The following is a 27,976-nucleotide window of genomic DNA, read 5'->3' as shown; positions in this document are numbered from 1 at the left end:
TAATAGTATTACTGATAGTTGCACCATTACTTCAAGGCTTCAAGCCCAGGTGCATTACACAGCATTCACCAAATTAAAATAAAATAAAACAAGTGCAATCTTGGTGATGACATCTTACCAACTGTACCATCATTTAGGCAAACTGCATTAATATGGACCTTGCTTCAAGCTAAGCTATATACATAAATATTAAAAACTGCAACTTGCATTTATAATACTGTTTGTGGTATAGCCCTATTGAAGCGCATTAGGGCCACTGTGAAGAAAAAAAAATATGGACACGGAAGAAAAAAAACAAACTATATGTCGAGAATAAATTCGACATGTTGACTATGTTAAGATTAAAGTCGACATTTCCACTTTATTCTCAGTTTATTTTATAATTAAAGTAGAATGTTGTAAACTAAACTTCATCCTAAAATCAATGTTTAGATTTTCTCAAACCCCGTCACAAGTTAATGCAGCACATCAAATACTTTGTGTTAAGTGTTCCCCGACCCAGTCGTTAGTCACTACGCTTCTTAAACTGACTTCCTCCGCACTAAGAGCAGGCGCCTGCAGCAATCACTGCATAGAATCCATTCACTTCATGATATTTCTGCTCTCTACCAAAACCACACGATAATTACCAATCACCACACGATAAATGTCTTTGTGAAATTAAAACTAGTTATTAACTTAGCTGACGGAGTGTTCAGAACTTTAAAAATATCTTCGTTATACATGTTTAATTAGGCCATCTATTCAGAGTTGCGCCCATCTCTGAACGAGTCGATAGCACATCGCAGAATGAATACAAGCAAAACATACACTAGCAAGTACAAAAACAAGTACAACTTGGCTTGCAGTATTATCCAGTAGTATAGAAACAGTATTTACACATCTGACCTTTTAAAACTAAAGTATCTCCAGGCGACGGATGTGACTCCTTTTTTTCGGCAAAAGTTCTTCTGTTCATCACATGTTCAACTTTACTTTTAGTTCAGTTTCGGAATGCTCTCTGTCCATTTTCACCGCGCAGCATACCTATGCTACCGCCCACTATTTGGTGGTGTAGCAGTGAAAAAGAGCCCTAGTGCAACAAATCTGTGTTTAGCGGTGTAGCAGTGAAAAAGGTCCCCACTTAAACAGTTTCCCGCTGCGCCACATTCCGAACGTCGTTTAGGCAATTTAAACCAGTGTTGCGGTATAAGAAAAATCCATATCATAAAAAAAATAAAAAATGGTTTTCGGTATGAACCGGTATACCGCCTAGCACTAGACTGAACACAGCTTATTACTCATTTCAGTTCAAAAGAATATACTTTCCTGTAAAATTGAATTTTGCAATGATATCAACATAAGCCAATTCTCTAGGCAAAGCAGGAAAAAGCAAGAATTGATCTATGGAAGGAATGTTTTACTCATGGTCAACTGTAAAAGAGTATGACGTTCCAGTGACCAAAAAATAACATTAGTAAACTTATTATTTACTGTAACTGCAGCTTTTATCCATGTACTTACAACAATTGAGATACAATTGCTTACATTATTTTTGTTTTTCAAATTGGAGTTTAGGCATGTGAAGTGACTTGCTCATGATCACACAGTGTCAGTAGCAGGATTTCAACCTCAGGGTTTGAAGTCCAAATCCTTAACCACTACACCACCCTGCCTGCCAATAATTTTACCCCAGGTTATAAAAAAATACAAATATTGTGTACAGAAAAGCACTTTATTAGTTACATAGTACTTATGACATTTACAATTGCGCACTGTTTTTCCAGGTGGCACACAGCTCTTTTGAACTACCATGCACAGCGGACATCTGCCCTCCTCACCCATAACTTTCCTGAAAGGTATTTTTCTTGTGAACTATTTATTAAATAATCAAAATAATTCTTTAAGGACACTCACCATACATAAAAAGTTGCCAGTTGTGGTGATTTTTGTAAACGCACAGTTGTTCACCCAGTTATTAAACTGATAAATTGGAATTTACATAGTTTTGTTTTTGATTCTATTGTTGGTATTGCAATTTTGTGTTTTTACAGTTACTATCAATATTACACAGATGTTACATAACATTATGTCATTATAAGAGAGTGATGCACACAATTAGGCATCCTTTGCTTTGGAACAAAGAACTTTGAACAATCAATCTCTTTAATTTTCTTTCTAGCATGAAATCCACTTCCAAGAGGACTTTAGTGTTAAGACATTTGCTTAGCTCACTGGAGTTTATCATTTTGTGTTTTGGTCTAGACAGAACCAACTCCTTTTAACCTATTAAGCAAAATAACAGCAAGTTAAAATTTAAAGGTCCCTAAAGTGCAACTCTGTACCATACTACTTAGTAAATGACTCTGTGTCTATATTTTTTCTTTTATCCCTTCCAACATTAAGTAGTTCATACTGTACCAGTCGTAGCCCTGTATTTAATAAAAAGGGCATAAATCAGAGTAGAACTGACATCTCTTCAGAATTATTCAGACCAAATGGCACCAAATGAACACCTCAGTCTAAATAAAAACCTATAATTCAACAAGTGACAACTGTGATGGATAAAATAACATGTCAAAAAGCAGACAATGACTTTGTAACTGGCAGTGACTTTAATCCAATTATGAGAAGTTAAACCTTCCTCACAAACTAGCTGCACTTATTTCTCCTGAGGGAAAAATCTGTTTACATTCCCTAAAATAACCTCTTGCATCCTAGAAAACCTAAAACCTGATGAGCCACTCACTCTTTGGGGAGCTAAAAGCTAACAACTTCTTCTCCTTGTGAACCTGGAATTTGATATCTATTCTGCCAAGCCAAGCTGTGTACCAGTAACTGAGCCCAGTCTGAGAAGACATAGAAGCAGTCTGTTATGATGGCATACTGTATTTTATTAATTTTGTTTCATGTTGGAGTGAAAAATTAATTTTGATTTCTTACTGCAGGTTTTCGAGACACAAGAAACTCAACAGTGCTACTTATTTCGTTACTACGGGTTTCTCTTAAAAGTCTATTATTTACTGCCTTTTTTATCCACTATTCTGCAGATAGTTGTGTAGTCATTGCCATGGAAATCTTTCCTATGATGCACTGGGAGTGTGCAACAGGTGACTTAATCATAATATACAGTAATCATATTTCCATAATCCTTTTAATTTATCAATAAATTGTATCATTCTGTTTCTTAAAACAAATGTTACCTTGATGTAAGTCTAATGGCCAGAGACCCCTTCCTATAGAGCAATTACCAAATTATTTAATTAAGTATCGACATTGCTGAAAGCAAGAATGATAATTGATTAACCAAAATAATTTCTCAGTTTTCCAACACCCTCTTCTCTAGGCATGTGGTATAGCGGGTCCGCGGTTCTGAATGAAAGGCCAGATTTAAAATAATCCATTTGGTCATGTCAGTCTCTGTGTGCGCGATCATGCAGCCACGGGGATTTGATAAGGTAATTGGGGTGCAATAATTCTCAATTGAAAGAGAAGGGTAAGAGATGAAAGGCTTGGAGAGCGAGAGTGAGAGCAGCATTGGGGGTGAAAAAGAGTGGACAAGCCAGCCACATGAAAGAGAGGTCAGCAGGGTCAGGGGTCCCATGTGGAGCAAAGGATCGGTGCTCGGGGGACAGATCACGCACACTGACAATGTGTAGGAGTTGGTTCGATCGAGATGGAGTCCTTCCTAGGGATCTGAGGGATAACTACGTATGCGTGAATGAAGACGGTAAGACAACCAACCCTGAGCGGTCTGGCAATCACCAGCGTAGGCAGTCAAGATGGGGTGGGGCAGTAGCGAGAGGACTGCAACTGCTTAAGTCTCTTCAGCGTAGCATACCTTGAGTGAGCTGGAGAGACTGGGAAGGACCGGTGTTTGGCTGGTGTGGCTCCAATAACTGCTGCAGGTTATTCTTGTGTTTTATCCTTGTTTTAAACATTGGGGATTTTTACCTTTTATGGATGCTTTTGAGCACTGCACTTTTTTGGATTTTTTTTTTTATTGTTGTTAATAAAAGCACTTAAACTTTTTGCACCATCCCCTTGTTCAGGTTGATTTGTCGATATCAGACCAGCTCATCTGGTTACATTACTGATGGTGTTGGGTTGGAGAGGCTCCCAAAAGTGAAGATGGAGCAAGACCCGCACCATCACAAGGCTTTACTTACTGCTGTGAATAAGGCCTAACTAGCACTTTGTATATAGTAGCTTAAGCATAACCTTCCTTAACATGAGATATACAACCAAACATTATATTGACCATCTTGATTGCTTCTAGACACTGTCTTGATGTAGATAGTGATGAGCCTAATGACTCCTTATACCTTTTTAATAAGGTGTACTTTCCAGTTTAAAGCTTCCCATTTTATGTTCAAATATAACCTTTATACCTGCTATGTGTAATACAATAATAAACTGTACATTACATTTAATCTTAAATTAAATCTGTCCAAACCTGAATTTTGTCTGGGTTGCAACAATTCAACTGATTTCATATTATCCGCCATTCCTCCTGGTTTAATATCATCTGCAAACTTAACGAGCTTGTTGTTTATATTCTAGTCTAGAACATTTAATCTCTATATATATATATATATATATATATATAGCGCTGCTGCCTCGCAGTTAGGAGACCCGGGTTCGCTTCCCGGGTCCTCCCTGCGTGGAGTTTGCATGTTCTCCCCGTGTCTGCGTGGGTTTCCTCCGGGCGCTCCGGTTTCTTCCCACAGTCCAAAGACATGCAGGTTAGGTGGATTGGCGATTCTAAAAAATTGGCCCTAGTGTGTGCTTGGTGTGTTTGTGTGTGTCCTGCGGTGGGTTGGCACCCTGCCCAGGATTATTTCCTGCCTTGTGCCCTGTGTTGGCTGGGATTGGCTCCAGCAGACCCCCGTGACCCTGTGTTTGGATTCAGCGGGTTAGAAAATGGATGGATGGATGGATATATATATATATATATATATATACATACATACATACATACATACATACATACAGTATTTTAAATACAGCAGCTGCTTCAGCACTTAATTCTAAAAAAAAAAAAAAAAAAGTCCCTTTGTGTCCTGTGGTGGAACCAATTTTGTACAAACCTACACACCACTCCCTGAATTTCCAGTTTTTTCAGTCTGATCATTAACATTTCATGTGGTACATTATCAAAAGCTGTCCGAAATTCAAGAAAAACAATATTGTATGCTTTTGTTGTTTCCTTATAGAATTCCAGCATATTAGTGAAACATAACCTTCCCCTGTCTGAACCCATTTGCTAATACACTTGTACTTGGCATGTATTGCTTGATATTTTCCTTAATAATTGCTTTCTCTTGTTCACCTGTGGTGCACATTAGGCTTAATGGCTTATAGTTACTTTATGTACAGCAGGAAAATACTTCCGTCAAGAATTTCCAGTGTGCAGAGATTTTTGAAAAATATGCATCAAAGGTTTATATATGTACTTAATAACCTTGATATGCACTCTAGGATAAATGTCCGGTCCAGGTTATTCAATAAATTTGAGCATTTTTAGTCTAAGCATCACTTATCCCTCTGTAATTTCCAAGTCACAAAGTACCTCCTTAGTAGTCCATGTTACTCTGGGGAGGTTATCCACTTTGTCTCATGTGTAAACTTAAGAAAACTAAAAGTTCCGAGCATCTGCTATTTAATGGTCTGTATATTCTAGCTTGTCCTTCCTGTTTCTGTTCACTTCTTCCTAAACCATTCCTATCCTACTAAGATATTGAAGCAACACCTTAGGCATCTTCTGTAATATTTCTCTCCAAGTGCCTTTTAGCTTTTTTAAATCTTACTCTCATGCCCTCTTATGTCCTATGGTTAGCACGGGAGTTATTAGTCTTATAGGCCTTACATAGCTGTTTTTTTCTTTTAGTTCCTTATTTATTCACTACAGAGTTTTCTTTAATTTCTTACTACTTCTAAATTTTTTGGGATAACCCTGTCATGCGTTATATGTAACACACTTTTAAAACTGCTACGCATGTACTCTACTGTCTTCACAATTAAGACTATCGCAATTGGTCTTATTTAGGCTTTGTCAGATCTGATTAAAACTTGAATAACTAAAATTAAACTTAACTGACTTATTTTTTGAATATGCACTGTGCCACACTGTAAAATGTATTATATTGTGGTCACTGGATCATATTAGTTCAATCATGTCTATCCCCCAAACTCTAGCTTGATTATAACAGAATAATAATTTTAGACTTTCCCCCATGTTATTTATTCTCTATATTCTTTTCTTTGTTTTGACAATTTTGACAGACCCATGACTTTGACTTTGTCTCTGTTTTTACTATCTCTGAGGGCACTCCCTGCTTTGAAGTGCCCTTAACAGCAACTCATTTGGTTGTAACTTTAATTGTGCATTGCTGTACCTGTATAAGCTTGGCCTTTAAATCAGACAAGGAAGGCTTGAGATTGTTACGTAATAAATTATTGTAACATCTAGGGAGGCTTAGATTGATCGCTGATCTAAACTTTTACTATAAAAGACTCAATTTGTGATCTGTAAATTGGCTGATCACAAGAAACATTTCTCAGGCCCTGCTTTTTTAAACTTTTTGGTTAATTACTTTCAGTGCTCCTTTTTGTTACAGTGAATAAAGAGCAGCAAGTTAAGGCATGTTTTACCAGAGAGCGAGAGAAGACTGGAACCTTTACGTTAAAGAAAAAGGAATTGGAGGAGCCGTCATTTGTATGTAGACAAACGGCAATTAAAGCTACTTTATGAATTCAGATGTTTTAATATTGTCCTTTAATTAAAAAGGGACACCATTTGTCCGAGCTTGGACAGTGAGCTTGTGCTAAGTACTTTAAGTTAAACTTTTAATTAGAAAAATAATAAATAAAGAAGAATTTGAAATGGCTACTTAGTAAACAGTAGGTTTGTTAGCTTAACAGCAAAATGTGACTTTTAATTATAAACTTGTTAAACATGTTAGTTTTGTGTGTTCTGGATAAACATCTTTTGAACATCTCATATATTTATAGCTCTTTTTAAAGATTTATACTGTGTTTTTATTTGTTTGTGCATGTCATACAGTATAAGTTTTTGTAAGAAACAACTACTGCATGGTTAAAATGGTAATCCATATTTATAATTACACCTCAAGAATTATGAATGTCTAGCTGGTACACTAAAGAAAAAACACCCACATAGATAAAGTAAATCCATATTGTAACAGCTAAAAAAGTCCTACTGCAATGAATGATGAATTACTTGTGTGACAATATTTTATATATATATATTTATATACATATTTATATACATATTTATATATATATATATATATATATATATATATATATATATATATATATATATATACACAGTATATAAATATATATATATATATATATATATATATATATATATATATATATACACACACACACACACAGTATGTAGATTTTTTGTTGTAGAAATGCAAAACTCCTTAAGCTTTGTTTCAGATAAGTGCATTACATGAGAAATTAAAGAATATGACAGTCTGTAATTAAAACAAGCGTTTTATTTCTTTAGAAGTGTAGATACTTATAAAAATACCAAATTTAACACTTTTTAATATAGGATATAAGGCTTCTATTTGTCTGGTTATGCAGGAGCTTAGTGTAAATAGTTTTTAAAGGGATAAAGAAAAAAAAATCTAAATCTGCATCAGAATTGGCTCATCCAATAACATGAAATCAGTGACTGGTATTGGCCTTAAAAATCCTGATTAGAGCATCCCTAGTAACTTCTTAATTATTGATTCTGCTTATGCAGACTACCTATTGAAATACTTATCTATATACTACTATATATGTATGAAATACTCATCTATAATGTAATGAATGATATGTTTTACTGTCTGTATGATCTCACTTAAAAGAAAACATTTTAAAAAGCAGCTTGAAATATCTCCAGCTGTAATCTTGCTTTTTTTTTTTAGTTTTTATAACAACATCCTCTTTACTATTTTCACTGTTTTCTTTTTTACTCATTAATTTTATTTCAAGAAAATAACATTGCACACCATCCAGTCAAATGTACACAACAAATGACTTCACAGTTGAACTACAAAGAAAATAAAAAAAGAAAGCAGGATAAAAAAAAGTCAAAGCCTAAAAAAACAGAGTTCTACCCCCACTCAAGAGTAAAAGAGGAGATCCAAGAGCATGGGGAAAGGTTAACTAAGAATAAAAAAGAAAACAAATGCGGCAAATGTTCTTTTCCCTGAATATGATTTTTACCCAAATACTGTAGTACAGTACATTAGTTACCCACTGACTTAGAAAAGGGTGGGTTAAGATTCTTCCAGTTAAGCAAGACAGGTTTATGTGCTAGTAGTGTGGTATACACTAGGCTATTACATTCTATTTGTTCTTATTCACTTTAAGCCCATCGAACACCGAACACAACTTTTAATGAATTAGGAGTGATTGTGACTCCAAGGCTGTATGAAAAAACTTTAAATGATTTTTCTCCAAAGTGATGTTAATTTCTTGCACTCCCTAAACATGTGACCCAGTGAGGCTGGAGCTAGATTGCAACACTTGCAGGTTTGATCTTGTCCTGGAATCATTTTGGACAATTTTAAACAAGATAAATGTGTTTGATGAAAGATTTTGAGTTGAATTATTAAATCCCTTCTGTACAGAGTGCTAGAGCAGGGGTTGCCAGCCAATAGTGTGACAAAGAGTAAAGATGCTTTGCGATTTGCCAAAATTGAATAAGGAACATTGTCCAACTTTATCGTGGTGCAATTGGTTTCATGCATTGTGCAGTCTTTTGTAGGTCATTTATTAGTTAGTGCTCCAGTTCTATGGTATGAAAAGAATGAAATATTGCACAAACCTGTGAAATGTGTGAAATCACCTGTGAAATGCACATCCTTGCAGGTTTCTTGCTCCGGGTGAAGTGTTCATAAACACCAATAACTTTTTTTTTTTTTAAGAGAATGGAATTTGGACATTGCAATGATCCAAAGAGATCCGTACCCTAGGATCTTTGAAGGGATGATTCTATGAGATGTTTTTATATGTTGTTGAGATGCTGTCTGTGATTTCAAAACTGATCAGTATTTCTTCTAGAACAAAAATGGGTGGGTGGTTTGGAAAACTGGGTAGGTTTCTTTCAGTAAAATTTCTAATTTAAAAGTAGAAAAAATATGTTGCTAGGAAGGTAAATTTGAAGTGTATTTATTCATAAGATTCAAAAACATTATCTATATACAGTTTTCTTAAGTGTTTTAATCCCGGACATTTTTCAAGATTAAATATGGTGTAGGTTTGAGATGGTTAAAAAAAGACTATTATCGTGTCAAGGAGAAACAGATAAAAGCTTCTCTGCCATGAAGTGCATACTGCATTGGTTCCATATTCTGAGTGATGTAAAGGACAGCCGGGTCCCATGCCCGGCAGGGACGCCTCTCCTACATCTGTTCCCGGGGAGCAGCCATGGACTGTTCAGTACCTCCCCCGGGACGCTTGGTGGCAGCCTCCCTTGCAGCCAATGATTCCCCAGCCCAGCGCATGGCTCCAGGGGAGATGGAGTCCTCCACAGCCTGGTTGGGGGCTCGGATGGCCGCCAGGGGGAGCTGCGTGGAGTCAGCAGCCTGGCTGGTCATACCTTCAGCCCCACCTGGAAGGGCAATTAGGATCAGGTGTCCAAGCACCTGGACCGCTTCCGGGTGGGATATAAAAAGGGCCAGCCACCACCACTGAGGAGCCAGAGTCGGGAGGAAGAGGACTAAGCCTGAGGAGGAGTGGTGGTGCTGAGGTGGAGAGAAGTGTGGTTAATTGTGAGTGTATTTTGGGACTGTGTTGGGCCTGTGGGACACGGGGAAGGCGTGCCCCACGGCTGAAGATAAATAAAAAAGCATTTATTTAAGTACGTGCCTCAGCCTGAGTCTGTGCCGGGTCGGGCGCTATACAGCGCCTTTTACAGTGACTAGTGAGCAATTGGATTATTACTGTATTGACAAAAATAGTAATCACTGGAGCAGAAATTAGGGCATATGAAGAAGTACAGCAAGATTTTATTTTGATTGCTGATAGGCTCCTGTAAATTAATCAGTTTGTGTCAATTTCCAAGTCTTTATAGTTTGTATATTTGCTGCCCAGCCATAAAACTGAAAGTTAGGTAGTGTCATACGACTTTCTGCTTTCTCTGTTTTCTTAATTATTCATTGTGGAATCTGCTTAAATTGCTTAACCTTGTGGCACACTTACATCAATTACCCACTGGAAACATAGAAACGCTTTATAACACAAGGTTGGAAGAAAGTAACACACACACAAAGTCAATATAAGGCTTGCTGGCCTCTATGGAATTATTATTCTATAATATCTTGACACAATCAAGGCTGTGCTTTTGCACATGCAGTCTACTTCTAGGAATACTAACCTCTTTAAACTTTTCCTTAACCCACTAACATTCAATTTGAGCTTTGTGGTAACTAATAAAATTGGTCCTGAATATGCTAACAGGCTTACATGATCATTCAGCAGTTATTATTTGAGTCCCCTGAACTTTTTTTAGTTTAGTGATACGTACTTTTGTTTTAACCATCTTCATTTGCTATTGTTGTGCTATTAAAGAATACTCAAAGTGGCCTGTATGAACTACAGCATAGACTCTTCACCTGCTTTTTAGTTCTAGTCATTTTCCTTGTATTGTCTGCTGGCACAGTGGATTGTGAGCAACTGCAGAGATGTTTACAATAACAGTTTTCTGGAATACCCAAGTATTGCTAACAAAAACAAAATCCAGAGGTCTAAACCTTAAGTAACTCAAAACAACAATTTCCAGGTTTTGTTGCCAAAACCACAATAATATCACCAGAATCAATGAGCTAATACTATGAACTTAGCTAGAATACCTAACACTATGAGCTCAAAACTAACACTGTTCAAGGTTTAAATCTGTAATCTGAGATAGAGAGTTGAAGAATTGTGCTGAGCTTTATGACAGAGCCTTCATCACATTACATGATGAGATGTGACTTACAGTGCTTCTTGAGAGGCATTCCTTAGCAATGGTGAAGTGAGTCGTAACAACTCACCAACAAAATGCTGAGGTTGTAAAATGGAAATGGAAACAGCAAAAATATTACGTTTCTGAAAGTAAAGACTTAATCCACAACACACTTATTATCATGTCTCTTGAAAATAAAGCTTTAAGAATATTCTCAACAAATGAACAGAAAAAAAATATTAAATCAGTGAGATGACCAAGGTTTATGGTAGACAGAACTTTATTTGTCCCCAGGGGGACATTTGGCTTTTTACAGAAGTTAGACAGACAGACAGACAGATATAGGATACTCCAATCTGAACACACATCAGAATGACTAAAAAGGAAGAAAATTAAAAAGAAATAAAAGTGATGACTCGACAGTCACAGTGATGCATTATAGTTTAGTTTTAATTCTCTCCTTTGCTACAACTTACAATAGGTCCATAGTGCATCCCATAATTGAGACTGTTAATTAGCTTATTGATTTGGTAGGTTTCTCTTGAAGTGATATATCATATCACAGCATAGAAAAATTGCACTGGCAATCACACAGTTGTAGAAGATGCGAAGCATGCCACTACCCAAATTAAAGGAACACAGTCTCCTAAGAAAAAAGATCCTGCTCAAGCCTTTCTTATATAGTTCTTCTGTGTTACAAGACCAGTCAGATCGGTCATTGATGTGGACCACCAAGCACTTGTTGGAGTACATTACTTCTGCATTCTCTCCCCGAACAGTGACCAGACATAGAGGTGGCAAAAGTCAATAACCAGTTCCTTGGTTTTGCTGATGTTCAGTTGCAAACAATTCTTTCCGCAGACTGCCCAACAGGTAGTCCATTATGCAGGAGACCATAGATGCATCCAGGAGCATATTTCTCAGTTTACCCCTTAACAGGGATGGCTGGATGGTACTGAAAGCACCGGAGAAATCAAAATGAACAATGCAGTATGTTTTCCACAGCAGTGGTACTTTGTGAAGCTTTATGGACAGAGTGAAGAGGTGACAGAGGATATCACAAAGTTGGTCAGAACAGGCCTTAAGAATTCACGGACTGACTCCGTTGGCTTTTCCTGTGTAGTTTCTTCAGTTGTCACCTCACTTGGTCTTTACTTATGAACAGCCTATACTGATGTTCAGATGTGGGTGCGTCAATGCCCATTCCAACTGACATGGTTGGAGGTGTTGAAATATCAGGGATAATGTAGGGAGACTAGTCATTGGAATAGGGTGGCAGTGGGTGGGAAAATCTATTAAAAATTTGTTCAGAGCATTAGTTTTGTCCACATTCCCTTCTAGTGCCTGTGCCCTAGATTTCTTTAGTCTATTAATTATGCCTAGTCCTTTTCAGACCTCCTGTTATTCCAGTCATCAGGTTATTCTAAGTGAGTTTGTTTTCTATTTTAGCTTTGTAAGCTTCCTTTCCTTCATTTTCCCTTTTTTAGCACTTCCTGTGCTTCCTTCAGATCCACTTCGTCATTCGATTGGAATGCTCTCTTTTTCTTGTTCAGGAGACCTTGTATCTTCTTAGTAACCCAGCACTTTTTGTTTGGAAAGCAACACACTAACTTTTGAAGACATCAGTGTTGACACAAAAGTTAATATAATTTAACATGTGGAAAGAGCAGTTCCAGATTATTATTTTCTCAAGTGGAACAAAACACAAACTGATGGGAATTTGTCACAGTTATTTCCAAAGTCACATGGTTAAAGTCGCCACATAAAATAAATGCAGGGTCAGCATGTATCATTATTAAAGTTTTGGTGGCAGAGTGAATCATTTCCATTTGTAAGTCCCCATTTGCGGAGGGAGGAATATATTCATTAATAAGTATAATGTAACTTGACCTAGACAATTAATATAGACAAACTCTGACAGCCATTCAATGTCTGATTTACAACCTGTAATTTTAATTGTAATATGCTCCTTCATTCACGCAGGTGACCAGTTCCCCTCCTGTCTATTTTCCACATCGCGCTGGGTCCCTGTTTGCTTGAATACAATGAAATCTGTCCAGTTTACCATTGATATGTAATGTGACAGATGTCCAGGAACCTTGCCCCACCAAGACGCCGTGAGAAGTGAATGACCGGGAGAAGGGCAGTGTCTTCCCTGGAATGGGAGAAGGCAGCCACCCTGGATTGTATGGGGGCCACAGATCTGGGGAGCTCAACCCTGTGGAGCAACATGGCCACCGCCAGGGGAAGCCTGGGCAGCTCTGGAACTAGGGTATGCAGCACTTCCGCCTCACCCGGAAGTGCTGTCAGAAGAGGAGCTGAACTTGCTTGCAGCACTTCCACCACACCCAGAAGTGCTGCCGGATGTTAACTGGGGAGCACCTGGAGCACTTCCAGGTGCTGTATAAAAGAGCCCGCCAAACTCCACTCGGGAGCCGGAGTCGGGTGGAAGTGGACAGAGCTTGGAAGAGAGAAGTGGAGGCGACAGAGAAAGAGACAGAAATAAAAGTCTAAAGGACTGTATTATTGGTGGTTGGTGCACTGTTTGTGGGGTTTATTGTGTGTTGCACAATAAAACGTGTGTGCTTCGAGACATTCTGTGTCTGCCTGTTTGTGACCGGGTCCGAATATTCCATAGTAGGTTATTTTTAAATATGTCTCAACCTCAATTTATATTCTTTTTCATATACTGACCTGGAGACTCAGTTATATTCTTGTCCCACATTGCTTTAATGTGCAAATTTCTAATACTAATTTCCTGCGTGTTTACTGACTACATTCTCAGTTGTCTTAAACTTGTATTTTTGTACTTTTTTCTCATCTAAAAATGTCAGCTACTTTGCTTGGAAAAAGTTAGGGTTCATTGTAATGCAACTGTAAATAATAACTAAGCCAGTCTCACTTTTCAGATTTATCATCTGTCATTCTGGGCCCTTTACTTGTCACATAGCTTTCTTCACTATTGAGAAACATTATATTTTCAAATGGAGAATCAGTGTAAAAAGACAGAGAATAAGCTGCAAAATAACCGTGGTGAGCACAGCCCTAAAACAATCTGAGACACAGTCTTCTCCTATGCTTATTTTTGGTTTGCCCTGTATCTAACACTACCTCACACCATATCATTTTCTTTCCAATATCTCAGCTAGACAGACTTTGTCCTTATTTGGCTTTTGTCTTTGTGTTCATATTTCTTAGGCAGACCCATGTTGTTTCCATTTTACATTGTCACTGGGCATGTAATATTTCAGGAATAGCAGTATAACAGATAAAAACATCCATCCACTTTCAGGGTTGCATGCACCACAGCCTATTGCAGGACCATCAGGTTTAAGATAGGAAGGAACAAACTGTAGAGCACACTCACACATTTAGCCATATTGGGCCAGTGAAGGAGGAGGAAACCAGTCTTGCTATGGGGACATTTGAAGAATGTGTAAACTGCACACAGTGTCAGGCCTGGGATTTGAACTCATTCTCCAGTAGTTTTAAGACAGCAATACTGAGAACCTCAAGATAATGCTACCCACTCCTGATACAGTATTCCATATGTAATTAGGTTTTGGCCTTTTTCTTGTATCTGTGAAACAATGATATATGCTTCTACATCTTGCAAAAAGAATTTTCTCTGATATAATATGTCCAGTCTGTTGTTATAGATTCACTTCCATTCCTAGTTTATTCTTATTAGAGCACAGAAGAATAGGATTGTAATTATCACTGCAGTAAAAAAAAAACTTTCTAAAGAACAGATTATTATAAACAATCTATGTATACTGTATATATATATATATATATATATATATATATATATATATATATATATATATATATATATATATATTGTATATACAATCATAGAATAATCATAGAACATTTATGTTAGGTAGAATGCCCAGTTTGTCTGGGTGGTCTGTTGACCTTGGAACACCTGCTTGGAACAACTGACCTTATCTTTTTCTTTAATATTATTGCCTAATATTATTTGTTTTTCGTCTCATATAATTTTCTTTTTGTCATTTTGTATAGCACTTTAAGCTACATTGGTTGTATGAAAATATGAAATATAAATAAATGTTGTTGCTATTGTTAAATACACCGTTCTGACATTTTTGATGATTTATAAACCATTAATGGTCATCAAAAAAGTGGCAGTGAATGTCAAAGATTTGAGTTTAACACTTTCTAAAACTGGGGCAAACAAAATGCAAAGACAAATAGCTTTCTGGTTAGCCTTACACCCTGAGCTTAAAATAATGCGAAAAGTAGAACAGATGATAACATAAATCCTTCAACAACCTCATCCTTTGTCTAAGGTGATCCAGATAATAAACTTTTCTGTGAGTGCCACAATATACAATACATTTTAGGATTTATTTTTTTTTACTACTGGTTAACATACAGTATAAAAGTTTCATTTCAAATATTTCCAATAACGTTAACCTGAAGAACTTCTGAGTATTAGCTGTGATCATTTAATAGCTTGAAAATATTAATATAATAATTATAGCTAAACCGCAGCAGTAGTTGTTTTAAAATTTAAAATTCTGGTGGCGCTGCACAGACCTGGGAGAGAAAGACACTGGCAGACCAGAGTGATCCTGGTGTTTGTGTGTGATTGAGAGAGATGATCACGCACTTAAAGAGCAGCCCTGCTCCTCTGCTTAAATCCATTGACCTGGGTTGGATGGGTAGGCAAAGATGGGAAAAGTGAGTACAGATGGTGTTTCCTCTGAGCGGTGTAAAGGAGGGCTAGAATGTGCAAACAGTGGATACAACGGAGAAGACAGCAATGGAAGTACATGGAAGGAGCTGTGGAAGATTTGAGTGGCAACAGCAGCATTGGAGGGCAGCAGAGGAAGAATACAGCTTCCAGTAAACCTGTCTGAGATAGTAAGGGAGAGACAGAATGTTTCACAATGTTTAAGGATACCTCCATCAGTAATGATAAAATGTCAGGCAGAAAATGCCATAAAATCACACAAAATGAAGATATCAGCATATTATTTTGTCATGAAATACAATCACCAAAACAAAGTGTTAAAAGACTCAACCCTCAAATTCAATACAACACTGAAATCAAAAACACAAATGAATATTCATGAATTTCCTATTTCTGTTCAATTACCACAAAACACCTTACAAATTGTGTCACAAAAAAATCTATCGATTGGCAACAAAGTAGAAAGCACTTCCTCAGTTCTTCTAGCTCAGACATTGTCTACTATTTTAACATCATTATTCAGGAGTGAAACTGGTCTGTGTGGTGCACACTGAACAAAGTCTTCTCTATTTTTCTTGGGAAAGATAGTAATTGACGCATAGTGTAATGTTTGGGTAGAATTTTTTTCTCCAGCTTGTATATACAGTACATGGTTAACAAAAAAGCAGCTAACACAGCTAACAATATTTTATAAAATTCCACTGGACAGCAACTTTGGCCTGCAACTTTGCTACTCTGCAATGAGTTTATGGCATCCTCTATTTCAGAGGATGATTATTCTTCATTGAAAGTACTGAGCATTTTATCACAGAGAATCCTTAGCTTCAGCCTTGTATACTTCACACATAAAATATAGACAGGACTGTCTACTGTTATTTTGGGTCTAGCTCAAAATAAAAGGCTGTATCTGATCTTATTTTTACATCTGCACTGATAAATGCAGTAAAATGAATTTTTGCAAAGGGTTATAGCAGAGAAATCTAGAAGTATATGGATTTAATTATTTTCAAATATAATCTTCCTTTTCTGTTTGAAATAAAATATCACATTTTCTTTGTCCTGTTGTTTTTTACTTTAAGAGTAAGGCTTTGAGAATTTTCTTTTTTTTGAGCAGATGGTAAGTAGTTAAAATCTATGTCTGCTTTGAAATCCCTTCCCAAGGTTTTAGAGGAAAAGTCTGACACACATTTTACTGTGTAGGGGCTTTCTGCTCTTTCTGGCAGTCCCTCAGATGTAAAGTTTTCCCTTCTATAGTTGTCTTCAGATTCCAACATTTTATTTTTCTTTTATCAGCAGCAATCATAATTTGCTCCACTTACTCAATGCAGGTCGTGAGCAGGTGCTTCATTTCTTCTCGTTAAGCTCGAAATACTTTCACTTTTTTATTGATTTTGCTCATTTTTTTCTCTATACTATTGCCGATTTATCCTAATTTTTTTCAGCTGTACTTTGAAATTATTGTTTTTTTTAATGTTATTGATTTTATTTGAAGATAACTTAATAAACCAGAATTCAACCCCCGCCTGAGAGAAAGAGAGGAGACTACAACATGAGTAAATATTTAATAACAACAAAGGGGACTGTCATTTTCCTGGATATAAATCCTTATTCTATAATCTGATTACTTTTTAAAAAGTTTTGGACATATCCTCTAAGTGAGAATTATTTCTTTTCCAATTTCAAATAGTGTAGAACATCAATTACTTACTAACTTATAACAGGTGGGCTGGGATTCCTACACTTGAGGAAGATAATTCTACGTATTAGTAGTGTGGTATAAGTAATTACAATCAATTTGTACTTCTCCATTTTACGCTCATCTGGGAGTACACCAATCATAGCTGTTAATGGGTTAGGAGTGACTGTGAGACCAAGGATATCAGATAAGCATTCAAAGATTTATGTCCAGAATCATGATAATTTGGTGCACACCCAAAATATATGGCCCAGTGAGGCTGGAGCTAAATTGCAATGTTCACATTTTCAATCTTGCCCTGGATACATTTTGGGCATTTTAAACAAGATAAATGTGCTCAATGAAAGATTTTAAGTTGGATGATTGAAAATTTTACGCATATGGACCTGGAGTGTATGCTATGCATGGCTGCATTCCACTCCTTTTCAGAGGTGTTAAGTGAAAAGTCCTTTCTCCAACATACCCTAGGATGTTTGAAAGGAAGAAACTTTGAACTGTTTTTATACTGTATATTGCTGAGATGCTGTCTGAGCCTTCAAGACTGATCAGTATTGCCTCTACAATAGAAATAGGTGGGAGGTAAGGAAAATTGGGCAGGTTTTTGATTTGAAAATTGTGTTGATGGGAAGTTAAATTTGAAGCAAAATTGTTCATAAGATGTGAAGACATTAACTGTATTAAAATCTCTAGGTGTTTTAATCCCGGACATTTTTCAGACATTAAATATACTGTGTACGTTTGAGAGGGTAGCAAAAGGTGATTATCATGTTGAGGTGTGTAATAAAAAAAAAGTTTTCTCTGTAACAGGAGAAGGGATGAAATAAAGGAGTAAGAGGAGGGGTTGGTCGCTTCAGTGCAAAACCAGCTACAAAGATTGGAATGTTTGGGATGATAGCGAAAGAATGTGCAAAAACTTGTTTCTCATAAAGAGTTTCAGAATGTTATGGGAATACAGTCAAGGCTATGTACTTGTTTTTCACTTCGAGGGGCTTCATTGCAAGCAACGCTTGTTATTGTGTGTCTTCTGATACTAGGCACCATCTCAGTGAGGGCCAAGTAGAAGAAAAACAATGCCGCGTCCCGTGGAAGGGTGTGTGCTGAAACTGATCACTTCTGTATACACTGCTTACACGTAAGCCATTTTGGGCAAGGACACTCAATTAGTATATAAGGGAAGGTTCCGCCCTCAGTTTCTTCGGAAGCTCAACCGTGGGGAACGTGCACACCGCCCGGTATTGGGCCAGGCTCACGAGTTGATCCTCTGACGAGACTGACACGCGGGCTCCCTCAGTCTACTGGTCTAGGATGATGGCTCTGGGTCTTTTGATATTACTGTAAGTATAGTACAATTCATATATCTGATATTACTGTAAGTCAATAGTATAATTCATATATATATATATATATATATATATATATATATATATATATATATATATATATATATATAATACTGTAAGTCAATAGTACAATTTCTATATCTGCATGTATATTGCTATTATATTGTATGTAACTGATATTATATTTGAACAAGTAAACAATTGAAGTATTGGACCTTTCCTCTCTGATTCCTGCCTGCTTATTTTCTCTTAAAACCTTGGAACCATTTTCCCAAACTAAAACATTTTGGCGTAGTCGGCAGGATTTTGGGGAATTTGGTAAAATATTGAATTATTAAGAGAGGCAAAGGAAATCAGAGATGTTTAAGAAAAAGGATAAAAGCCCTGGCGCAGCTCCTTTACCTCTCCCCGGCTGGGAAGAAACGGTATGGGAAGACTGCGCCAGAGAATTGAGATGTGGGGGGGGGATTAGCACAATATTGGCAGAGCTTGGATCCCCCAACACCAGTGAATGTGCTAGCCGCGCTTAAGAAATGTCAGGTGTCTGCAAAGGAACCCATAATGGGCTTGCAGATGCGGGGGTGGGTTTTGCTAACTGCGGTTAAAAATCTGGACAGTCTGATAGACGAAAAAGAAAGGGAGATTAAGAAAATGCAAATGGACTTGGCGGATGCGTTAGGGCGGGCCTCAATGGCCGAATCCCAGGTAGCTGTATTATTGCCGCGGGTACAGAGAGCCGAGGGGATGTCGGAAAAGGCAGCCTTTTGCATAGCCAAGGTGAATGCGAAAAAGAAGCGCAGACCGGATGTTGCGAAGGTCAAAGCGTTTGTAGCCGCAGTTAACGTCCATGAGTGGGATCCTGAAAAATGGGACGGTAACATTTGGGATGATGATTATGAGGATGATGACGGACCCGATGCAGGGTCGGTAATTAACCCTCTGCCTCTACAGGCTAAACCCGTGATGCGTCGCAGACTTTTTACTGATGCACAGGGTAATGTTAAGATAAGGAGAAAAACCGGCGCAAGAGTAAACACAAGAAAGGAGGAAAGAAAGCCAAGGGCAAAGGAAAAGGGAAAAATAAAGGAAGGACTTTATATCCCGTCGAAGAATTAGAACATACAGCACGAAATTGTTAAGGGTAAAGCTAAAGTGTAAGTTAAAATTTTTTTTTTTTTTTTTTTTTTAGAATTAACACAATGTAAATAGGTAGTATCGTAATCATAAATTCTGTTTCAGGAGGAGGAGAGGAGTGGGTGCAACATGCTGTGTTCTTGTTTTACAGAATTGGGGGTGTTCTGAATGAAGTAGGAGCCACCACATTAGGAGGCGAGGCAACAGAGACGACTCAGGTCCGATGGCGGTGGAACAATTCCACTAAGCCCAGACGTCAGGAGAACACCACGTGTCCGGAGAATCAGTCTTGCAATGTCTTCAACATTACGACTGGTGACGGGTGCACCATCTACTCCTCGAACTTGAAGGTGCTGGGGGTAAAACCACAGAAGTATCTGATTGAGTGCTCTGAAAACTTAAATATTACCTGGACGTCGAAAGTAACTTGGTGTATGGGGCCCTGGAACGACTCCAAAGTACAGTGCGAGGTCAATGCAACATCAGGCGAATATACCTCTAATAAGCCTGGGCCCATTGGCTGGATTAATGCAACTGAAATTATTAACAGGACTATACCAATGCTTGCTATAGCTGTGTGGGCCAGAACCCCCATAACGAGACAGTCACATGTAGAACCAATAATTGACACATGTAAACTTGTTTCTATGACAGCAAAAAGGACTAAGGTTACATGGCAAGTGACGTTTCCACTGTTGCCACAGTGTAAGCGTGCTAAACGGGCATGGTATGACACTTTCTTAGGAGGGGTTGGCACCACCCTAGGAACTTTAAACACCGTAGATAATGAAATAACTGCAAACAAGCTTGAGAATGTGGGACGACATATTCACAAAGTGGCAGACCAAATGGCTAGGTGGTTACCTCAGTCCATGGTCTCTCATCAGCAAACAGTAAACTGGGAACAACGCGCTTCAGATTGGATAATCACGGCTAGCAATGACACTCGATGGCTAAATGTCTCAACTTTCATGAACTGGACTGTATGCACTTTTAACATATTACAAGCACAGATACAGAAAAATAACATGCAAATGGCTTTAAGGACTAATAATATGCAAATATGGCATGATATATGGAACATTAGCAGTAGCTTATGGTTAACGGTTAAACCTGAAAATACTGAGTGTAATGATACAATATGTAATGGGTATTGGTTTCAATATAATGTTACCACTATGATAACCTTGTGTAGATATCATGTTTTACCTGTTGTTGCACACGGACACCCTTTGGTGCTGCTTATTATTATTATTGCTTTAATGACTATATTCAATTGCTATGTGTTTTGTGTTTTAAAACGAATTAATAATAGAGCATGGCAGACAAGGTTGCTGATTTTGCGCTGAGCGAGGGACCGATTGTAATAAAAAAAAAGTTTTCTCTGTAACAGGAGAAGGGATGAAATAAAGGAGTAAGAGGGGGGGTTGGTCGCTTCAGTGCAAAACCAGCTACAAAGATTGGAATGTTTGGGATGATAGCGAAAGAATGTGCAAAAACTTGTTTCTCATAAAGAGTTTCAGAATGTTATGGGAATACAGTCAAGGCTATGTACTTGTTTTTCACTTCGAGGGGCTTCATTGCAAGCAACGCTTGTTATTGTGTGTCTTCTGATACTAGGCACCATCTCAGTGAGGGCCAAGTAGAAGAAAAACAATGCCGCGTCCCGTGGAAGGGTGTGTGCTGAAACTGATCACTTCTGTATACACTGCTTACACGTAAGCCATTTTGGGTAAGGACACTCAATTAGTATATAAGGGAAGGTTCCGCCCTCAGTTTCTTCAGAAGCTCAACCGTGGGGAACGTGCACACCGCCCGGTATTGGACCAGGCTCACGAGTTGATCCTCTGATGAGACTGACACGCGGGCTCCCTCAGTCTACTGGTCTAGGATGATGGCTCTGGGTCTTTTGATATTACTGTAAGTATAGTACAATTCATATATCTGATATTACTGTAAGTCAATAGTATAATTCATATATATATATATATATATATATATATATATATATATATATATATATATATATATATATATATATATATATAATACTGTAAGTCAATAGTACAATTTCTATATCTGCATGTATATTGCTATTATATTGTATGTAACTGATATTATATTTGAACAAGTAAACAACTGAAGTATTGGACCTTTCCTCTCTGATTCCTGCCTGCTTATTTTCTCTTAAAACCTTGGAACCATTTTCCCAAACTAAAACAAGGTGCAACATAAAAAATCTTCTTTGTTTTAAAGTGCTTCCTACATTGGTTCCATTTTCTGAGTGATTGATGGACAACTGGATTAACAGTATATTGACGATAATTTTTATTTACTGGGGCACAAAGCAGGGCATATAATGAAGTACAGCAAGATATTATTTCTACTGAAGACCAGGCTTGTGTATATTAATCAATTTTTTTTGATGTCCAAGTCTTTATAGCTTGTATATTTGTTGCCCAGTAATAAAATTGAAAATTAACTAGTGTAATGGCCTTTTCTGCTTTAGGTCATTGTAGTGTCACCCTTTGGTTGCATGGATGTTTTGAGATCCAAATAAATGAATCTAATTTCTTAAAGAACAATTTGTTAATGTATGTGGGGATGCTCTGAAATATAAATAGAAGCATGGGGAGGATCTTCATCTTTACAGTATTGATTCTCCCTGCTAATGTGAGATGAAGAGTAGACCATCTGTTCACATCTTGTTTAATTTTTTCCATGCAGATATAAAGATCTTTTTCAATAAAATTTTTCTACTTACTTGTGATGTTTAACCCTAGGTATTTGAACTGATGTGATAAATTGAACTGATGTGATAAAAAAAAAATGGCAAAGTGTCCAGTCTAATTGTGAGCTGGAGAAAGCACACTTTTATTCACATTAATTTTGAGTCCAGATATCTGTTGAAATTCTACTAGTGCAGTGAGGACTGCTGGTATGGATTGTTGTGGGTCTGATATACAATATACAGTACCGTAATATCCACATATGATATTTTCTGTGTGGGTTCTTCTCTAGTAATTCCTAGTATTAATACATTTAAAAGTGAATGACCAATGGAAATTGCAAAGAGCGCTAGTGAGAGGGGCATCCTTGTCAAGGACCACATTCTAGTTTGAAGTAATTTGAAATAATGTTGATAATGCGAACAGATGCTTCTGGACTGGTATAAAGTAATTTGATCTATGCACATATGTTTGGGCCAAACCAAAATTTGTGCAATGTGGTAAATATGTAGTCCAATTCAACCATGTCAAATGCTTTTTCTGCATCCTAAGATAATAACATCTCTAGTGTGTTTTATGGGTGAGTATAATACATTAAACAAATGTCAAAGAATAGAAGGTAAGTGTCTGCCTTCAACAAATCTGATTTGGTCTTATGATATTACAGAGGGAAGCACTTTCTCAATCCTTCTGGCCAGAACTTTGGAGTATCTTGACATCATTATTCATCAGGGTGTGCTGCTTACCCACTTTGGAGTGAGTTTTTGGTATCTAGTAATTCTGAGAGTGTCAGAGGTTTATCCAGTTCCTCTACACAGAGTACCTAGCTATGGTATTTATAATGCGTCAAAAAGCTCTGTAGATTGTGTCCTATAATCTTTTGACCTGCCAAGAGACAGAGCACATCCACAACAAAACAAACCTCTAGCAGAATTGTAGTGAACATTAAAATTGAGGTATCTTATGATAGTACAGTCCAGATACAATAAACCTAGAGTATGAGGTTAAACAGTCTCCTTAGGTGAAGACAAAATAATAATGTACATTACCAAAAAAAACATATATTTAATAGATGAAATTTCAGTATTGTTATTGAAAAGATAAAAGAAAAAAAAAAGTAGCCAAAAAGGAAATAGAATGTTGTGTTACAGAAAATGTTGCATTACAAGTAGACCAAGTTGCAAGCACAAGGCTGTATCTGATTTCAGCTCTGTGTATGCACTGTTTGAATGCAACACATTTAGCAACTGTTGAGGGGGAGAAATCTGGGAAATACAAATGTGGTTATATTCAAATATAATCTCTTCTTTTTGTCTGAGAACTGACATCAAATTTTCTTTAACCTTTAGTTTGTTAAAATGGGACGATCAGGCTTCTCAGGTCTGACTTATTCAATCTACGTATGCGGTAAGTTCCTGAGATCTCTGTGACTGATTTGTAGTCCTCTCCAATTCACTTAGAGTGTAGTTCAGCTATTAATTTCACTGGGTTTAGACTTTCATAGTTTTCAGGGAGACCTTCAGTTCTAATGTTGTTCCTTCTACATATATCCATCTTGCAGTGCAGCTAGTTTATCACCAAGCACTTTGTGTTGGTATTCTAGAGCAGTTGCCTTTTGGTCAACTGAGGATGTCAATTGCTCAACTTCCTCAATACGAGTCGTAAACGTTTGCTTAAATTCTTGAAGCGGAGCACCAAGTACTCTAATTTTATTCTCAAACTTACTCATATTTTCATGAATTTTTAATCAATTCTTCCTAAAATGTCTTTAAAGCTTGCAACAAAGTTATTACTTAAACATATCAGCTTGTCCATTCTGTTGTGAATTCTGTCATTTCTCTTGTGTATATCCTTTTTTATATCCTTTATATAATTTATGTTACTCTTTATATCATTTATATTCCTCCAGAGTGCAGTAATCATTACCTTCAGCTCAGACAGTAAGTTTCCATCTTCTCCACACGGTGTTACAACTATTGGGTATTGATATTGGGGGTATTGGTAGTAGTTGACAGTGGGGATAGAGAGGCTATGCTCAGTTCTGGTAATTGGCCTGAGACAGACAAATTCTCATTGCCCACCTCACTCGTAGTTTTGCTCCTAATTTTGCGCTTGACTGGAGCAGATATTGCAACAGGAGGTCCCAGTAGATCCATTCCTTTGCCTGTCTCTTCCAAATCAGTCTCTGGCAGGCTGTATTGTGAACCTGAGACCGGTTTAGACTTTGATGAAGCTTATCCTAACTACAGGGTCACAGGGGTCTGCTGGAGCCAATCCCACCCAACACAGGGCACAAGATATTACTTTTATAGATTTACTAAAACAGAAACAAAATACATCTATAAATCATTGAAAATGGAAAGTAGTTTTAAAGTTACATCCTACTTTTTTGATTTAAAAGAGAAAATAAGCTGCAGCAATAAGATTTGATAATATGTTTCCCTGACATCAGCAGTGAAATAAGAATATCATTGACTTGTGTTTTCTTACCCGACTAAATGGAGGTGTCTTTACTTATCACAGCAGTAGCAAATAGTATAATTCTAAAGGCCAGTAACCTAATGTATCCTGTCAGTTAGCTTTCTTATCACTGTGCTGTTAAAGATAGAAGAGATTATTAGTTCACAGACTCAGAAAACAGGACAGTATAATTTAGTATAGTCTAAATATGGTGTATATCCATGTTTGGTGTATATCCAAACAAAAACATTAAAGTATGTCAAAGAAATCTAGAGGGAAAGCACTTGGTTCCTACATATACAACTTATAAAGGCCAGATCTGTCGAGCTGTCATGTTCTGAATTTAGCCAGCTTTGGCATTTAAACACACGACAGCCAGACATTTCAATACATTTCAAATCCATAAGTAAGAGAGAAAAAGATTATTATATCTACAAATTGTCATTATTTAGGACCCACATCTTTCATAAATTATATATGTATTGACTATAAATACCTTTCAATGATGAAACAACTGTACATTTAGTTTATGAAGATGTATATTGCCCTCCATAATATTTGGGACAAAGGACTTTTTTTTCTACAGTGCAAGCACTTTGCACTCAGGGTGCTGGTGAAAAATGAAAATTAGTGGCTGAAATAAAAGTTACTAACCCAAAAATGAAGGTTCAATTGGCCACATGGAAAGTATGAACTGGACATCTCATTGGCCAAAAAGAAATCATTGCGAAAGAACTATCGAAATGCAAAAAATCAACTACAGAATTATCTGAAATAAGACTCATGGGATCTGGGACAATGATCATCAAACTACCAACTACTGACGAAACAATGACACTATTCTACTCTGGAAGTGAGAAACAAGAAGCAGGCATAGGATTCATGGTAGAGAGTTGAGCTGCCAAAAGCGTAGTCGCTTTTCAACCAATATCCATCTGGCTGGCAGCACTCACTGTAGATCAAGACCCATATTCTATCAATTTATGAACCAACTGAAACCAGCGATGACTCAGCCAAGGATGAATTCTATGCACAGCTTCAAAATGTGCTGAACTTGATTCTTACAACTGAGGTGACCATTCTGGCCCACACTGACACTGATAAGTCTGGATGGGAGGTAGTGATGGGTAAATTTGGACATGGACAAATCAATGATAACTGTATGCGCCTGATGTTCTTTGCCACATCAAACAACTTGGTTGTTGGTAATAGCATCTTCACAAAAAAACACCAGCTCACACGGCACAATCTGTATGGGAAATGTTCAGCAGTATTAGACTATGTTTTAATCAGTTCATGATTACGATCATTACAGTATGCGCCGTGAGGAGAACTGGAAGAAAGTGGCAGCCAACCTGTAGGAAGCAGCATCCAAACATGAGTACCGCACTCCTTACCACACTCTCAGAAGGCTAAGCAGCAAGACCAAATCGACCAACGATAACATTATTGTGAGATCACCAAAGGAATAACTGCAATGGTGAAGGGGATTCTTTCAAGAACTCTACAACCATGACCCACCACAGGGACCACCAGCAGCTCCCCCACCTATTAATCCACCCAAGACTCCATTCAATATCATTGAACCAGGAATCAAAGAAGTAAACGCAGCAATAAAATCGATGAAAAATGGCAAGGCACCTGGTGTGGACCAAGTTGCCGCAGAGGCAATTCAAGCTGGAGGAGATGTTCTACTGCATCGACTTCATGCAATGCTCTCTCTGATCTGGCGCATGGAACAAGAGGTACACCAACACAAGGTATTTCAAATGCAATGCCTGCGATTGACTCTCCACATCTCAATTTGCAATTGTATCCCAAACAAAGTCATTCGGACAACATGTGTGCAAAAGCCACCTGTATACAAGCAAATCCAGCAGTGGCGGCTCTGATGGTTTGGACAAGTCTGCCAATTGTGCCCAGAACGCATACCATATCGACTCCTGTGGAGGAGGAGGTCCCCCACCCAATGGAGAAAACAATGAACTGCACCCTAGAAAAGTTGGATCAAGCATGTACTGCAGGACTTGAAGAGCCAATGCCTTGTCTTCGATCAGGCAAGTTTAGTTTTAATGGACCATAAAGCTTGGAAAGACCTCCGAAAACCTATGACAGCTACAGCAGCTTATTGGTTGCATGGTCAACAGATCACAGGTATGGTCCCCCATTTCAGGACACAATAATGTTTGGTACATACAATCATATGAAAAAGTTTGGGAACCCCTCTTAATTCTTTGGATTTTTGTTTATCATTGACTGAGCTTTCAAAGTAGCAACTTCCTTTTAATATATGACATGCCTTATGGAAACAGTAGTATTTCAGCAGTGACATTAAGTTTATTGGATTAACAGAAAATATGCAATATGCATCATAACAAAATGAGACAGGTGCATAAATTTGGGCACCCCAACAGAGATATTACATCAATACTTAGTTAAGCCTCCTTTTGCAAATGTAACAGCCTCTTTGTAGATTTCGAACTGTGTTTTGGGGCATTGTCTTGTTGGAATATCCAACCCCTGCGTAACTTCAACTTTGTGACTGATGCTTGAACATTATCCTGAAGAATTTGTTTATATTGGGTTGAATTCATCCCCGTGTCTGCGTGGGTTTCCTCCGGGCGCTCCGGTTTCCTCCCACAGTCCAAAGACATGCAGGTTAGGTGGATTGGCGATTCTAAATTGGCCCTAGTGTGTGCTTGGTGTGTGGGTGTGTTTGTGTGTGTCCTGCGGTGGGTTGGCACCCTGCCCGGGATTGGTTCCTGCCTTGTGCCCTGTGTTGGCTGGGATTGGCTCCAGCAGACCCCCGTGACCCTGTGTTCGGATTTAGCGGGTTGGAAAATGGATGGATGGATGGATGGGTTGAATTCATCCGACCCCCGACTTTAACAAGGGCCCCAGTCCATGAACTAGCCACACAGTCCCACAGCATGA

At 37.7% G+C, this 27,976-nt stretch overlaps 1 protein-coding gene across 14 annotated transcripts in view; it reads right to left on the bottom strand.

Annotated features, from left to right (window-relative positions):
- shank3a (SH3 and multiple ankyrin repeat domains 3a) overlaps positions 1 to 27,976 on the bottom strand; it is a 1,882,192-nt gene that overhangs the window by 467,493 nt on the left and 1,386,723 nt on the right. The gene's annotated exons all lie outside the window — the stretch shown is intronic.

This window comes from Erpetoichthys calabaricus, chromosome 1 (assembly GCF_900747795.2).
Source record: "Erpetoichthys calabaricus chromosome 1, fErpCal1.3, whole genome shotgun sequence".
Classification (NCBI taxonomy): Eukaryota; Metazoa; Chordata; class Cladistia; order Polypteriformes; family Polypteridae; genus Erpetoichthys; species Erpetoichthys calabaricus.
Note: the sequence above shows the minus strand (reverse complement) of the source record. Positions and strands in the feature narration are given on the sequence as shown.